This window comes from Tiliqua scincoides, chromosome 2, assembly GCF_035046505.1.
Source record: "Tiliqua scincoides isolate rTilSci1 chromosome 2, rTilSci1.hap2, whole genome shotgun sequence".
Taxonomy (NCBI): Eukaryota; Metazoa; Chordata; class Lepidosauria; order Squamata; family Scincidae; genus Tiliqua; species Tiliqua scincoides.
In genome coordinates this window covers 40,942,533-40,959,139 of record NC_089822.1, presented here as the reverse complement: position 1 = coordinate 40,959,139, position 16,607 = coordinate 40,942,533, and the positions used below count along the sequence as shown (strand labels likewise).

The following is a 16,607-nucleotide window of genomic DNA, read 5'->3' as shown; positions in this document are numbered from 1 at the left end:
GGTGCCCTCCCTTGCATCTGGCATTCAATATTATACAGTATTCGTTCAATATTATATAATATGCATTCATTCAATTGCATTCAATATTATACAATAATTTGTCTTATTTACAAAGCCCTCAGAATACCTCTTCATGTAAATCCAGGTTTTGATTGCCTGCCCTTCACAACTGGATAATCTTATTTTGTCTGCTTCTCTCCACCTTTTCAAGAAAGCTATTTTCTGGCTACATATAAGAGGGAGCAGATGTTCCCAACAGTTGTTGTTACTTGACTTGACTAAAGTAATCTTATGGGAATTCCTGTAGTGGGAGATCAGGGGGTGCTGGGAGCAGTGGTGACGCTAAGGGGGTGTGGGTGGTGCAAGCCACACGGGGTGACATGCAAAGAGGAGGTGACACGCACTGGGGAGTGACTTGCTAAAATCGGAGTGTTTAGGAATAATACCATCATGTTATATACAGTTGGATGTGGAATTTACAGCAGAATGCAATAAAAAAAATCCAGAATGAAATATCTCCTTTCTATCAAAACTTATTGTCAAAAAACCAGAAAACAAAAACTGTATGGAGCCCTATGGAATGTGAAACAGAGACATACAGTGTGTTTACTTGCGAGTAGGCAAACCTGCCTTAGTCCATTGGAAAGGGCAGGCTGAGAGGAATCCAATTATACCAGAACTGTCCTGATCCAATGAATATAGCCCTCCTAAAACACCCGAAAAGGAGGTCCTTCCCTCCAAGCTGGGGAATGTATTGAGCCCTATGGAAAGTGAAACTAAGCCACTTGGTTGTGTTTACTCGTGTGTAAGCTAATGTGCCTTGGCTCATAGTCAGACCAGGCAAAGGGAAATATGAGGCCACCATAATGGTCCTGATCTGATGGAACTGGAGCGCAACAAATGCTCTGGAAGGCGGACTTCCACCCCATTAAAAAGGATAAAAACAAAATCTTCAGCTGGTAAGGTGAACTTTCTTTTTGAGACTAGCAAAGCCAGGTGGATACAGACAGTGATCTGGTTTAAACAGAAGATCTTAAATTGAACTGGTCACTGGGTAGGGCTGAAAATCTTACGGTTTTTTTGGTGAGGAAGGGGTATTGCAGGCAGGCTACAGAGAAAATTCACTTGGTGGAACAGGGCTGGCTTCCCCTTATTTATTTGTTTTACTTTATATATAATTATTTCAATTTGCTTTATGGTGTCACTTCTGGCCAAGACATCACTTCTGGTGGGCCCTGGACAGATTGTCATTCTAAAAAGTGGGTCCCAGTGCTAAAAGTTTGTAAATTGCTGCAATAACGTGTTAGTAAGTTGCTACCTGGGTGTGTGTGACACCACTAGTGCCCAAAATCACTAAAATCACAGTTTGTAAGAATACCATCATGTTATATACCAATCAATGCATTATTTAATGCAGAATGGAACGAAACAAACTGTGTTGAATTATCTTTGTTCTATCAAAAGGTACAGTAAAAAAACCAGTGGGGGTGGAGCAATGGTACATCACATCACCACTCCCACCACCTGGAGTGTTGCCCCACCCACTGCATGGGGGTGACGCGCTGGCCTCCTGCACCAGGTGACACAAACCCTAGTGACGCCACTGGTTGGGAGCCATTTTAAAAGATATTATTTTGATGTGTTCTTTTATAATAAAGAGGTAAAGATTACAAGGTCATGCAGAGCTTACCATAGTCAGGTAGTATAACATTATTGCTGCTTTCCTTCTTTGCTTATTTTTCATTCTTTTCTTATACAGTACTTGCCTGTAAATTCTCATTTTTCCTTTAATAAATCTTTTCTTTGGTGGGTTTTATATGAAGTTTCTTACCTCTCTCTCAAGAGGGAGATATTGGCAGCTGATTTGGGTACCCAGAGATTACACAGGCCTACAAAATTGAGGGTCAGAAAAGTTTTTCCCAATTTTTGGCATCCACAGAGGTTCTGGAAATGGAACCCTTGCGGATGCCGAACTCAACCTGTATGTTCTTACAAACAATGTTATTTTAAAAAAGAATTTGCTAACTAAAATTGAAAGACATTAAGGACTGATTAAAAGGTTCTGTTTCTGATTAATTTTGATCACAGGCCTACAAAATTGAGCTTTGCATTCTTTTTGCTTTCTTTTGAGTGAGTGAAGGGAGGGGTCACTCGCCTAAGAGAGAAGCCCTTCTAAGTGCCTGGAGAGAGAGAAATTGATTGCCTGCCTGCTTGCTTGCTGCCATTCTTCTGCATTGCAATGGTCAGGAGAATATTTTTAAGCCATTGTTTTTAAAAATGGATTTTGTTTAACACAATTTTTGGCATCCACAGAGGTTCTGGAAATGGAACCCTTGCGGATGCCGAACTCAACCTGTATGTTCTTACAAACAATGTTATTTTAAAAAAGAATTTGCTAACTAAAATTGAAAGACATTAAGGACTGATTAAAAGGTTCTGTTTCTGATTAATTTTGATCACAGGCCTACAAAATTGAGCTTTGCATTCTTTTTGCTTTCTTTTGAGTGAGTGAAGGGAGGGGTCACTCGCCTAAGAGAGAAGCCCTTCTAAGTGCCTGGAGAGAGAGAAATTGATTGCCTGCCTGCTTGCTTGCTGCCATTCTTCTGCATTGCAATGGTCAGGAGAATATTTTTAAGCCATTGTTTTTAAAAATGGATTTTGTTTAACACAATTTTTGGCATCCACAGAGGTTCTGGAAATGGAACCCTTGCGGATGCCGAACTCAACCTGTATGTTCTTACAAACAATGTTATTTTAAAAAAGAATGTGCTAACTAAAATTGAAAGACATTAAGGACTGATTGAAAGGTTCTGTTTCTGATTAATTTTGATCACATGCCTACAAAATTTAGGGTCAGAAAAGTTTTTCCCAAACTTTATGGTGGTTTGATATGAATTTGGGATGCCGATTTCAAAAAATGGCATCCGTTTTGCCTTGTCACATCTAGTTTTGGAGATATAGTATAGCCTCATTAGTGAATGGTTCAAGCAGCTTCCTCATGAGGAAGCCATGGTGTAGGCTTCCTCATGAGGAAGCTGCTTGAATCATTCACTAAAGAGGCTATGCCGTGTCTCCAAAACTAGACGTGATAGGGCAAAATGGATGCCATTTTTTGAATCGGCACCCCAGATATACCCAGGAATTGGTGTAATGTTTAAGGAAGCAAAATGTGTGTTGGCCTGTGTTATTTGTGATACTCTCGAGAACTGCACAATCATTTCCAGCCCAATCCTATTCTTGACTTTACAACAGCGGTGGGCTTTCCCACTGTCATAAATTGACTGCTGATGAGATGTGTGTGCTGCTGGCTGCCATTTCTGAGCCACCACTGCAAGGCAGCATCAGCATCAGAGAACTGCTGCCACAGCCAGCAGCATGCACTGAAGCAGGTAACTAACCCAGACCATGGGTGGAGAGGGGAAATAATGAGGAGAGGGAATAAATCCTCCTCAGAATGGATGAAGTGGGGCATGTCAGAAGAGGGAAGGGGTGGATCTGGCCACAGTTGTGCATGCCGTATATTATCCCCTCTTTTTAAATCCTCCCCCTTTTCTCTCCTTAGAGACACACCATCAAAATGGTTGGCTTATGTCCAAGGAGACCCATAGGCTAGCGTTTTAGACCGGGACCCACTTTTCATGATGACAGTCTGTCTGGGACCCGCTGGAAGTGATGTCATGCCCAGAAGTGACATCATCAGGCAGGAAGTGACATCACTGTGATGCCAATGCCAGAAGTGATGTCATTAAGCAGGAAATTACATCGCTTCCAGGTTCTCACCTAGGAACTCATAAACTTCAAATGAGAAGAGAAAACATTCCAGCACAGAAGCTTTTCCCACTTCTCTGTCCCATGCTACCATTGCTACCAAGCATTCCACCTGTAAAATTCAATATACTTCTTGTAACGAGGTGTGTGTGAAGGGTGTGCTTGCTTCTGTTTATTGCTAAGCATTGCATTGATATATTTTGAATATGCCCATCAGTGTTCATGGCACCTTGCAAACTAACTACTCTGAAGTTTCCTACAGATCCAGCAAAACCAGACTTGTCTGCATACCTCTAAGGCACGAGTCTTCCATCTCTCCTAGCCCTACATATCACACACATGCTCTCCCCAGTTTCCCCCACCCCATCTCTCCTAGCCCTCAGATCACACACATGCTCAGTCCACTCACCCCAGTTCCCCCACCCCTCCCTCTCCTGGTTATCTCAGTGCTTTAGTTTCTGTATAGGGCAGGAGGTCTGGTCTAGAGGGTAGAGCCTCCATTTGCCTGAAGATAACATCCACAAGGTCGCCAGTTCGAGGCCACTGGCGACCTTGAAGCAGCTGACAAGCTGAAGCCGAGCTATTCCATCTGCTCTGAGTGTGGGAGTATGGAGGCCAGGATGGAGGCCAGATCAGAACGAAACATCTGAATTGTTGTGGCTCTTGAAAGATAGAGCCTTCTTTCAATTGTAAAAATCCCTACGGGGATTTAAATAAGCCTGCCTATGTAAACCGCCTTGAATAAAGTCTTGAATAAAGACCAAGAAAGGCGGTATATAAATACCTGTATTATTTATTTATTTATTTATTTATTTATTTATTTATTTATTTATTTATTTTTGCTGCACATCAAAACTTTCATCAAGTGAATCCTTCACTGTGGGAGGGAAGATCCTTTTCTGAGTCCTGAATCCTCCCTCCCAAACTTTGTGCAAGAATCTTTGCAAAGGAGTCCATCCGAGGCAAGGGGGGGGAAGGGGCAGCTTCAGACTCCCACCTGAAATTCAAGAGACAGGCTCTGTTCTGCTCTGCCAACACAGCCACGCTCACTGGAGAAATGGAACAGGTGCTGCCTCACGCTTTTGCACCTGTGCATGCCGCTCTTTTAGACCCAGAGCAGAGAAGCTTCTCTCTCTCTCTCTGCAGGACTGATACAGCCTGGAAAAAGGCTGTGCCCATTGCCAGATTCCAAGATGGCATTGCTCAGCTCTTTTTACCAATATCCAAGATGGCACCGCCCAGTTCATTTTGCCAGTTTCCAAAATGGTGCCACCCAGTTCATTTTGCCAGTATCCAAGATGGTTTTGCCCAGCTTTTTGTGACCCACTCCTCTGCCATAGGCAATTGGTCTACCAGTTGGGCAGGAGGTCTGATCTAGAGGGTAGAGCCTCCATTAGCCCGAAGATAACATCAGAAGGTCGCCAGTTTGAGAACACCGGCAGCTCCCTGAATGGCGAGACCTTGAAGCAGCTGACAAGCCGAGTTATTCCATCTGCTCTGAGCGAAGAAGTGTCTTGGCTGCCCTCCATGTGAGAGATGAAGGAGCTGCTGTCAGCCTGCGTGGGAGGCACTGGAGGCCAGAAGTGAGATCAGACCCAGAAGATCCATCTGAAATGTTGTATGGTTCTTGAAAGAGAGAACCTTCTATGATTGTAAAAATCCCCTCAAGGGATTTAGAAACGCCTGCCTATGTAAACCGCCTTGAATGAAGTCAGAGGAGTAATCCGATGACCAGAAAAGCAGTATATAAATACTGAGTTGTTGTTGTTGTTGTTACCAGCTGGTAAGTAAAGGAGGGTAAGTAAGGGATATTTACTTACCCCCTCTGGCTGTCCAATTGCCCCCCCCCATAGCATGCAGTGCAGATTCCATTGGCATAGCTGCATGCTATAACATGGCAGGGGATTGGAATAATATGAGGAACTCTATCCAATGTCTTGTTAGTCTTTGGTTCTACATGATAGCACATGCACAAGTGAGGGAGGGGAAGAGAGAAAGAAAGCTATAACATATATAAATGGATTTGCACTTTGCAGTGCTGGTAGCTTATGACACATATATATCGCTTCACCTTTAGAGTCTCACCCCTTGGTTCTCCCTCCCAAAATATGTTCACCTCCCCTAATTTTAATTCCTGGAGAAAGTACTGGTTAAAAGTTTGAAATAAAACTAGTTTTTAGGGTTAATTCAAAAGCTACACAACTTGATTTGTAGAAGGTCTCAAAGAGGACCCTGAAGAACTGTATTTGTGTTTACAATTGTGTGTACAATAGCTAAGTCAAGGACTTTTGTTCACATCCATCTTTTTCAAATCTGCTTGTTATCTGGATGAATTTAGCACCAGTTCCGATTAATAATACATGAATATAATGCAGCAGCTTTCATTTAAAGAACTAAAAGGATTTTACCAACATGAATTAATCTAACATCACCTTTTGTAAATTCTAATGTACTTGTGTTGGCAGAATTGGTACAGTAGAGAATGACCAATTGTCATGATGAATACCTTAGCAGACAGAAAGTTACTTAAACACACTATCAATTTCTTTTTATAAATACAATATATTGTTGTAGAGTTTTGTTGGTTTGTTTTTGTCTTAATTAGCAGGAATGTGTCCCATCCCATTCTGCAGTAAATATTTTGCTGGCATCAATAATGTTTGTCTCAACTATTACTGATAAAGAGCAACACTCTAGTACCTGTTGTGTTGTAAATTGATAGAGTAGGATGCAAGGTAAACTCATTTGCATGCTGTAACAAGATGGCATTGTTGCAAGACCATCCCAGTGGCACAATTCTTTATGCACTGTATTCTGGTGGAGTGGCTGCTTTGCCAGCATGTACTGCTGCAAACATGCCATAAAGCACATTGCAACAGCACAATTTCCAGAAGGCCTGGAAATTCCTGTGCTGGTGTAAAAAGCAGTGTAAGCAGAACAAGGTTACTCCCCCACTGAGCCAGGCAGGGGGAGGGTGGGAAGGGGCAGAACCGGGCAGGGGTGTGAGCAGCAATGAGGGTGAGGGTGGATGGATCAGCCCAGGATGGAGGCAGGATTGGTGATGCTGGCACATGCCTTATCCTATCCCTCTTCCCAAGCCTGATCTGCCAACAAGGATCAACACAGACTTGCACCAGTGATTTTGCTGGCATGGGTCTGAGCAGACCTTTGTGTAGGCTGGGGCTTTCCTTGGGGCAAGGGGACGAATGTCTCCTTACCCTGAGGAGACTTTCTGCCTGCTAAACTCACTCATAGGATACAGTGTAGTCCACACTGGCCATCGGAGTGGGGGAATTTAGTTAGGATTGACCTGTCCCTGTCACAGAAAGGGGGGGGATATCTGTACTTCAACCAGATCTGGTCTTACAATGATGAAGCAACATGAAGCCATTGCTAAAGGGGTCATTTTCCTGCCTCTAAACTCTGTAATTCGAGCAGAGAAGTGTTAATTTTGACTTTATTCAATTAGGGAAACATCTAACAGTTAAGTTCCAACACATCTGTGAACTTACTATCAACCATATACTTTATTAACACCAGCGCAATAATATTATGTATCTCAGACCTGAACAAAGATGGGGCACTCATGGACAGGGTGGCAGGATACTAGAAAATAACATGGCTGTGTTCTAAAAGCCTCTTTGGCTACCACAGAGCCAGCTAACTTGGTGCATGCTTACATAACCAATACCTATGAGTAGTGTGTATTGGACTTGCAGTGGACCCAAAGAGTAGTCAGGTAAGCATGCGTCATATTTCTTACAAAGATGCATGCTGTTTCACTGGCAAGTTTTTTTCCCTAAGTGCTGAAGTGTTCAGCTATCAAAAAGCATGAAACACAAATTCCTGGTTAAATATCCTATTGATAGCAAACTGGTTTGAATTTGGAAAGATTTGATGATTTTATTATTTATTTTTCCGAGGAGCACTGAAACTAGGTTTCTTTATAGGGATATCAAATGCAGCACTAAGTATGACCCAAGGTAAACTCATATTCTAGCATTGTGAGTTGTTTCATTTGTATTTCTTTATACAGTTTCTTTAGGGAGGCGGTGAAGTAGCTTGTGTAAATGCATTGTAAGTGTGAAAGTAGCTGAGTTCATTGTCTGTGCCATCCAGGAATTCTCCTGTACTCAGGGAGTTCCCATCTGGCAAATTAGAGTAGCTGTCTGGATGCTCTGCAATGCCTGGGCTGTGGAAGATGGCCAGAACAACTATATTAGCTTACTTCATTCAGCTGTCTAACATTTAGATGTGCATGCAATTTCCCCTGTAATTTTCAGATCCACAATTTGCTAATCATTTTTTTTCTGAGTTGTCGCAAAGCCAAGTCATTATACCAGCACTACTGCAATAGAACTAATAACAAGGTAAAATGTTTACAGAATAACGGGTAAACCATTAGGATAACTTTTCTGAGTTTTCTTAATGACATGGGGAAGAAGCTTTCAGACATTCTTCATTCTGACTCCTGGAGAAATCCAGTGGAAGTTGAAATAAAGGGTAGTATAAATAGTATATTTGAACAGCTACAGGGATCAAAATCAATGTCTCTTAAGCAAATATTTGAATCTTGGGATCAGTTCAAATAATTGCTCATCAAGTCAAGAGGATGATTGCACTGATAAATTACTGTAAAGTGAAAAAGCCTGCCATAACTGCAGACATGTTTGTTTAAGATTGAATTGGAAAATGAAGTGCACTGTGTCTGAATTATAAATAAGAGAAGAATGGTTAACTTTATTAGAACTGTAGGGCTGCAGTCCTTTATGTGCTTTCCTGGGAGTAAGCCCTGTTGAATACAATGGACAGTTGTTGCCCTTGGTTGGCAACCTTCAGTCTTGAAAGACTATGGTATAAGCCTACAGCACCCGGTATTCCCAGGCGGTCTCCCATCCAAGTACTAACCAGGCCTGACCCTGCTTAGCTTCCAAGATCAGACAAGATTGGGCATGTGCAGGGTAACGACTGAGCAATTATTAAAGCTGCAATCCTATACACACTGTCCTGGAAGTAAGCCCTATTGGACACAGTGGAACTTACTTCTGAGTAGATATGCATAGGATTGTGCTCTAAGGGCCCAGTCTTATCTAACTTCCCAGCACTGACATAGCCATGCCCATGTGGCGTGTGCTGCATCCTGTGGGTGATGGTGAGGACTTTCACAGAGGTCTCCTCAAGGCAAGAGAACATGTATTCCCTTGCCTCATGGCTGCATTGAGGCTGCATCAGCACTGGAAAGTTGGATAGGACTGGGCCTTTAAGTGAATTATGTCTTATTGATGATGAATAGAAGAATACATTTTTGACTGGAGAGGGATGTTAGGAAGCAGTTCAGTAACACACCAATACATAAGTTTGGTTTGGTCAAGCATTTGCTGAATAACTATTGTTATTCTCATTCATGGTTGAACTAGAACTACTGTACATACAAAGATGTGTTTGGATTTTCTTTTACTAGTATTCTGAAGTACTAATTTTTTTTTTTAAATATGTAATCAGCATGGTTGACTTTGCTATTAAATGCTTAATCTTAATAAATACAGAACATTCCTGGATTTGCCATGATTTTCCAGAATAGTAGGCTCCATGAAAATGTTGATACAGGAGGCCCCCTGTACCCATGGATCCCATATCTGTGGTTTCAGTTATCCGTGGATTGGGTCTGCAGGGTCCTGCATGTGCATCCCTGTGTGCGTCGCCTCTCCTCACCTCCAGAAGGTCTTCTGAGCCCAGCAGAGGCCGCACGCATCTGCCTGCGCCTCTACTGGGCTCAGAATGACTGAAGGTATTGAAAAATCACAACTTCCAGTTTTTCGAGAAAACTGGAAGTGGTGTTTTTAATGCCTTATAAGGCATTGGCTAAGTTTGCAGACGACACCAAACTTTTCAGAGTGGTAAAGACCAGAGGTGATTGTGAGGAGCTCCAGAAGGATCTCTCCAGACTGGCAGAATGGGCAGCAAAATGGCAGATGCGCTTCAATGTCAGTAAGTGTAAAGTCATGCACATTGGGGCAAAAAATCAAAACTTTAGATATAGGCTGATGGGTTCTGAGCTGTCTTGTGACAGATCAGGAGAGAGATCTTGGGGTGGTGGTGGACAGGTCGATGAAAGTGTCGACCCAATGTGCGGCGGCAGTAAAGAAGGCCAATTCTATGCTTGGGATCATTAGGAAGGGTATTGAGAACAAAACTGCTAGTATTATAATGCCGTTGTACAAATCTATGGTAAGGCCACACCTGGAGTATTGTGTCCAGTTCTGGTCGCCGCATCTCAAAAAAGACATAGTGGAAATGGAAAAGGTGCAAAAGAGAGCGACTAAGATGATTATGGGGCTGGGGCACCTTCCTTATAAGGAAAGGCTACGGCATTTGGGCCTCTTCAGCCTAGAAAAGAGACGCCTGAGGGGGGACATGATTGAGACATACAAAATTATGCAGGGGATGGACAGAGTGGATAGGGAGATGCTCTTTACACTCTCACATAATACCAGAACCAGGGGACATCCACTAAAATTGAGTGTTGGGCAGGTTAGTACAGACAAAAGAAAATATTTCTTTACTCAGTGTGTGGTCGGTCTGTGGAACTCCTTGCCACAGGATGTGGTGCTGGCGTCTAGCCTAGACGCCTTTAAAAGGGGATTGGACAAGTTTCTGGAGGAAAAATCCATTATGGGGTACAAGCCATGATGTGTATGCGCAACCTCCTGATTTTAGAAATGGGTTATGTCAGAATGCCAGATGCAAGGGAGGGCACCAGGATGAGGTTTCTTGTTATCTGGTGTGCTCCCTGGGGCATTTGGTGGGCCGCTGTGAGATACAGGAAGCTGGACTAGATGGGCCTATGGCCTGATCCAGTGGGGCTGTTCTTATGTTCATTATAAGGCATGGGGAGGGTCAGATTCATGTATCTCCAGGGGGTTCCAGAATTGAATCTCACAGAAATTTGTGACTATTTTAAGCAGGTCTGGGAGACTTCTCTGATGTATTCTTATATTAATACAATGCTAGACACAGGACCCAATCCTATCCCACTTTCCAGCAGTGATGCAGTCATGCCAACAGGGTGTGCACTGCATCCTGCAGTTGGGGAGAAGTCACAGAAGCTCCCTCAAGGTAAGGGAACATGTGTTCTCTTAGCTCAGGGCTGTATTGCTGCTGCATTGGTGCTGGAATTGGATAGGATTGGGCCCTCAATCTGGTATAGCTGCCAAATTAACAGTCATGTTACTGACTTTTTCCTCTTAAGAAGTCAAAGGCGATGGCTTTAGCTTGTGAATATTTGAGCAGTTATGGATTGGTTTATAGAAACTGCCAAGTAAAACTTTTGAGATATGAATTAGTGGTGTGACCCCAAGGCTAAATAGAGTATGTTCCAGTTTCCCATCTGCCTAAAGTAGGGTTTTGATTTCTGTCCTATGAAGCCTCTGAAGTGACCCAAGTAATTTTCTTTTCATTTATACTGATTACATATTATCACGTACCATTTTTATTATTTAAGAACAATACACAGCCTGTATGAGAGGAAGAAAACATTAGAACAGAGCAGAAACTTACAGTGAGTATTATGTTATCAGTATTGTTGATGCATAAGTAGTCAAAGTGGGCAGATTAATTTACTTACCGTAAGCTAAGTGCATTCTTGGCTCATAAAGGAGAATCATTTGCTCACTTAAGCCAGATATCCCACTTTTGACGGCAAATGTCATTGCCTGGATTTCCCTTTGACAGTTTGGCAACCCTGTACCCCTGTTATAGTATCCATTTATTTATCTTGTTTTCAACCAGATTAATCCATTCTGTTTTGACAAGTAGACTGATGGGTAATTGATAACTGTGATAGACACAAACAGAAGAGTTGGATGCTGAATAATTCAGCACTTTTCAGTATCAATAAGAGAACAGGTTGAAGAATTTGTGTCTCTATTTACACTTAAACTAAACTAAGTCAGCCCAGACATTTATGCTGCCAGTCTATCAGAAAATCAAACAGTGTACATTCCGTTTCCACCCGACAAAATGTTTTATAAGCTTGTAACAATATGTGTGAAGCTGCCAGAATAATAAATAGGTACAGCAGCCCATGCATGCTAATGTTATGTTGTAAGCAGTTTTGTTGACAAGTGCTAATACTTCTTTCATACTATCATCAAAAGCAGCTAATACAACAGCCATTATTTGCTGGCTTTCCAAGCAAGACATGATGGATTGTGACCTTAATATGGGTTAGCCGAGTTTTGAAAGTTAAACAACTTGCAATAAATCATAGAATTATTACAATGTAGTTTAATTGGTTAAGGACTGTTTATTTCCTAAACAGGGTGAAAAATTTCTGTTTCGGCACTTCTAATTTGCAAAGTGCATTTTCATTATGAATGGCAGTTTAATATTCTGCTCTTTTGTCATGTAAAATATGCAACACACAGGCAATCTATTAATTGGACAAAACTGCATTGCAAGCGTAAATTATCCTTTATATCATCACTTGTGAGCTTTTACATCTATTAAATGTGCTAAATGGAACATACTTAGAGTATACAACTTGCAGGATACTCCTGAAACTTAATTCAACCTCAAGATTATTATAATGACCTTTACTTTTGGCAAAGCAAAGTAATTAAGTAATTGTAAACACATAGGGCAATTACCTTTTCCTAAAGGCATTGGTGGATATATCTTATTGACTTGGCAGTTTTGAACTATGTATCGTTTTATGCTGCTATCTTTCCCATATAGGTGAATATTTTCTACTTCCTTTTGTTTCCCACTGAAAAAATAATGTTGCATACATGTGCAAATGTAAAAGGTTCCCAAAGGTTTGTATGGCATAATTTATGTAAAACTGCTACATTTTTAGTCATAAATGAAATATTTGTTTGGTGATAAGCATAGCATTCTGTAGTGAATTGGCTACTTACATGGATATCTTGTGTGCATAAGAAAAACAGTATTTAATAGACTATATGGATTGTATCCTAAGAGGTGTGCACAGAATCGAACTTCCCTGCTCCATCTTTACACCAATAGCTCTTTGTGCCTCTCAAAAAACTTATCTGGAGGGTCAAGGGACTCTCTAGAACAGATTCTGTGGGATAAGGCAGGCTCTGGGTTTATGGCATTAGTGGAGTGGTTCTGATTTGAACGTTTCACTGTTGTACTGAATGTATTCTGGAACACAGTCTCCATTAGATTTCTCTTATAATCAGTTTATTGCTTTTATTTTAAATTTTGCGATATACACATTTTTAAGAATGCAGACTATTTTTTATAGGCTTGTATTATGTCATAGGGTTGTATCCTAACTTTTGTTCTACAAACAGAAGCCATTTGTGCAAGGGGGCCAGTGATAATTGCCAATTAATATATTTTGGCCCCAGTCCTATCCTGCTGCCATCTCACTGGAATGTGTGATCTGGTGATGGACTGTATTTTCTGGCCATTGCAAAATGCAATGTGTCATACAACTTGGTCCTGCTGCCACTTCAAAAGATAAAGTAGTCATGGACAGGCACCAGCAGCCATAATGGTTACTTGGGGGAAAGAAGCCCCATTGAATGACTGGCTGCAGTGGGACTACTTCTAAGTACAGCTCCAAATGATTGGGTCATTCTGGTAAGCCTCCCAGCTGCTGCGCATGACCCTCCTCCCTCTTGCCACTTCCATCCCTTTTCTCATGCAGTCTGTCCCACTCCCTCCCACCCTGTTTACAGATGAGATGAGACAGCAGGGGAGTGTTTAAAGAGAACTCCATCACAAACACACACACACCCCGGCAGCAGCTCCATCATTTTCCAAGTCTAACACGTGTATCAAAAAGACTAACGACTTGAGTCTTTTTGTGTCACAAAAATGTTTCAGGTGACTCAGAAAGTGCCCCCATTATGACTCATTTTTGAGTTGAGTCACAGGAGGTAGAGACTCGTGACTCAGCTCGAGTCAGGCCACGCGGGATTTGCCCATCCCTGTTGATACTGCAATCCCAGGTGGCAGTAAAACTGAAGACAAAGAACATAAAAAGCTAACAAGATACCAAGACTTGTGAATAGAACTTGGGCATCTCTGGGAGAAGGTCAATATTGCGTCAGTATTGTGCCAATTGTCATTGGAACCCTTACAGCAGTGCATAGAAGTCTGAAGAAACACCTTAATGTTCTTGGGTTTGAGCAAATTACACCAGCTCAGCTCCAGAAAACAATGCTGCTAGGAACAGTGAGAATGCTACAGCAATATCTCTTTGATTCCCAGGATCTTGCCTAGATCCCAAATAGCAGACTATAACCAACCCAGCATAGGCTGCGATGGTAGTATAAATAAATTAATGAATAGCTAAATAAATGAGTAAATAAATAATAACAATGTGAAGAAAATGTATTGAAGCTGGTTTATCAAGAAAATATGTTAAATACTGGGGACGGTGATACAATAACCACAAAGCTGGCTTATTAAAAAGATCAAATGAAGATCAGGAAAGAAAAATGGCAAAGCAAAGTGCTCCATGGCCAGTAAACAAAAGACATTGCAGGAAATGCTGACAACAACAACCTGGCACAGGCTAAGAACAGGTAGATTGAAGAGACGGAGAGATTAATTTTGGCTGCCCAACACCAGGCACGGAGAATGAATGCATTTAGAACCAAAATTGAGAAAACACCTACAGACAGCAAATGCCACCTGTGTAAAGATGCTGATGAAATGGTGGACCACCTAGTTACCTGCTGCAAGAAGATGCAGACTGACTACAAAGAAAGGCATGACAAAGTTGTGACAATAATTCATTGGAGCATGTGTAAAAAGCATAAACTGCCTGCAAGTAACAAGTGGTAGAACCACAAAATTGAAAAAGTAGTAGAGATTGAAGAAGTCAAAGTGCTCTGGGATTGTAGAATACAAACCGACAAGCACCTGCCACACAACACACCAGATATAACTACCATTGACAAGAAGGATAAGAAAGTGTGGATGGTAGACATTGTAATACCTGGCAACAATAGAAGAACTGGAGAAAACCATCAAGTATAAAACCGTCAAATAGAAATCAAATGACTGGCACAGGAAAGTAAGAGTAATACCAGTTCTCATTGGGGCCTTGGGTGCTATCCCGAAACACCTGGTAAAGCACTTGAACACCATTGGGATTAGCACAAGCACCATCAGTCAATTACAAAAGGCCACCTTACTAGGAACAGCATACATACTACAACGATATTTGTGACACAACAACATAAAAACAGCTGCCTATCCTAGCTCCTTGGGAAGGACTTGATAGGTGGATATATACAAAATCCAGTCAAAAACAACATGAGTGTGCAAAAATAGATAATAGTAATAATAGTCAGCTCTCATTTCCATGTATGCTAATATAACTCTTATTGAGTTGTGTGAGTGTCAAGTTGGCCACTGATCTTTTTATCGGTTACTGATTTGTTGGGTGACCTGTACAGTTATATATTAAAATAAATATATAAATAAAGTTCATGGGAGTCACACCAACCCTAGTGATGCCACTGCATCTAGACTGTGTGTATGATAATTGTGATTTATTCTGATATTGTGATTTATGATCTGGTATGGGAGAACCCTTTTGTGATGGCTAGCACCTACTCCACTGTTTAGGAATATGCCATAAAGATTGATCTGATGTAATTTCAGTATTTAATAACATAGACCAGTGTTTCTCAACCTGCGGGTTGGGACCCACTAGGTGGGTTGCGAGTCAATTTCAGGTGGGTCCCCATTAATTTCAATATTTTATTTTTAATATATTATTGATGCCACCATGGTATGTGACGGCATTTGGGGACATGTTACAGATCTGCACTTTTAACAGGCTACTATGTATATTCTTTTAACAATGATAGTCAATGGGACTTACACCTGGGTAAGTGTGGGTAGGATTGCAGTCTAGGATTGTTAAAAATTTTCCAACTTGATGTTGCCACGTCTGGTCATGACATCACTTCCAGTGGGTCCCGACAGATTCTCATTCTAAAAAGTGGGTCCCAGTGCTAAATGTTTGAGAACCACTGCCATAGACTGTTCAACTGAGCTTATTTGAAGGGAAGGTCAGGATACAAATAATTAAATTTTAACCAAACATTTTTTCTAGATATCAGTGCTTTGATCCGTTGCATGGGTTTTTACAATTAGTATTAAACTGTGGTGAACAACAAATAATACCTTATCAATTGAAGGTGATGTGAGTCAGATTGGTCACTTCAAGAGCAGACATTGTAAAACCAAATACAAATGAGGTACAAAAGTTATATATTCTTAGTGCCCCCCAACTGCAAAATGCAGCACACTTCCCATTGGCACAGCTATGCCAGTCCTGGAAAGTGGGTTAGGATTTGGGCCTGTTTGATATTGCTTGTGATCTGTAGAATGTAAGCTTTCCCCTGCATTGAAATTGTTTCCAAAAGGCATATGTAGAAACATGCTTCTACATGTAAATTGTTCTTGTTGAATGGGGTAGCTGTGACACATATAAGAATAATTTCCAGTCTCTTTACTGCCCAGTCTCTTTAATTTAGAGAATTGTATCCCCAAATCCCATAGCTGCTTTGAATGCGCAGGAGGCAGATAAACGGAGTATAAATTTGTAAATAAATAAAATATGTGATGTTAAATAAAGCTATATTTTTTATTTGATAATAATGCTGATTGTGTAAAAGCTAACATTAAAATTATGAAGTACAATACTTCAGAGTACACTAATAAACTAGGGTTGCAATCCTATCCTGCACTGGAACAGGCAAACCAAGAGGCTTGTGCTGTATCCAGTGCAGGATAGGGGCCCAAGGCGGCTCAGCCAGAGGCTCAGCCCTTATGCCTGGGTAAGG

The 16,607-nt window shown here is 41.3% G+C and overlaps 1 protein-coding gene and 1 pseudogene across 1 annotated transcript in view; one reads left to right on the top strand and one right to left on the bottom strand.

Annotated features, from left to right (window-relative positions):
• The window catches only part of KIAA0825 (KIAA0825 ortholog), a 309,279-nt gene that overhangs the window by 270,605 nt on the left and 22,067 nt on the right, over positions 1 to 16,607 (top strand). The window lies entirely within an intron of this gene.
• LOC136642857 (5S ribosomal RNA) lies at positions 8,628 to 8,742 on the bottom strand (annotated as a pseudogene).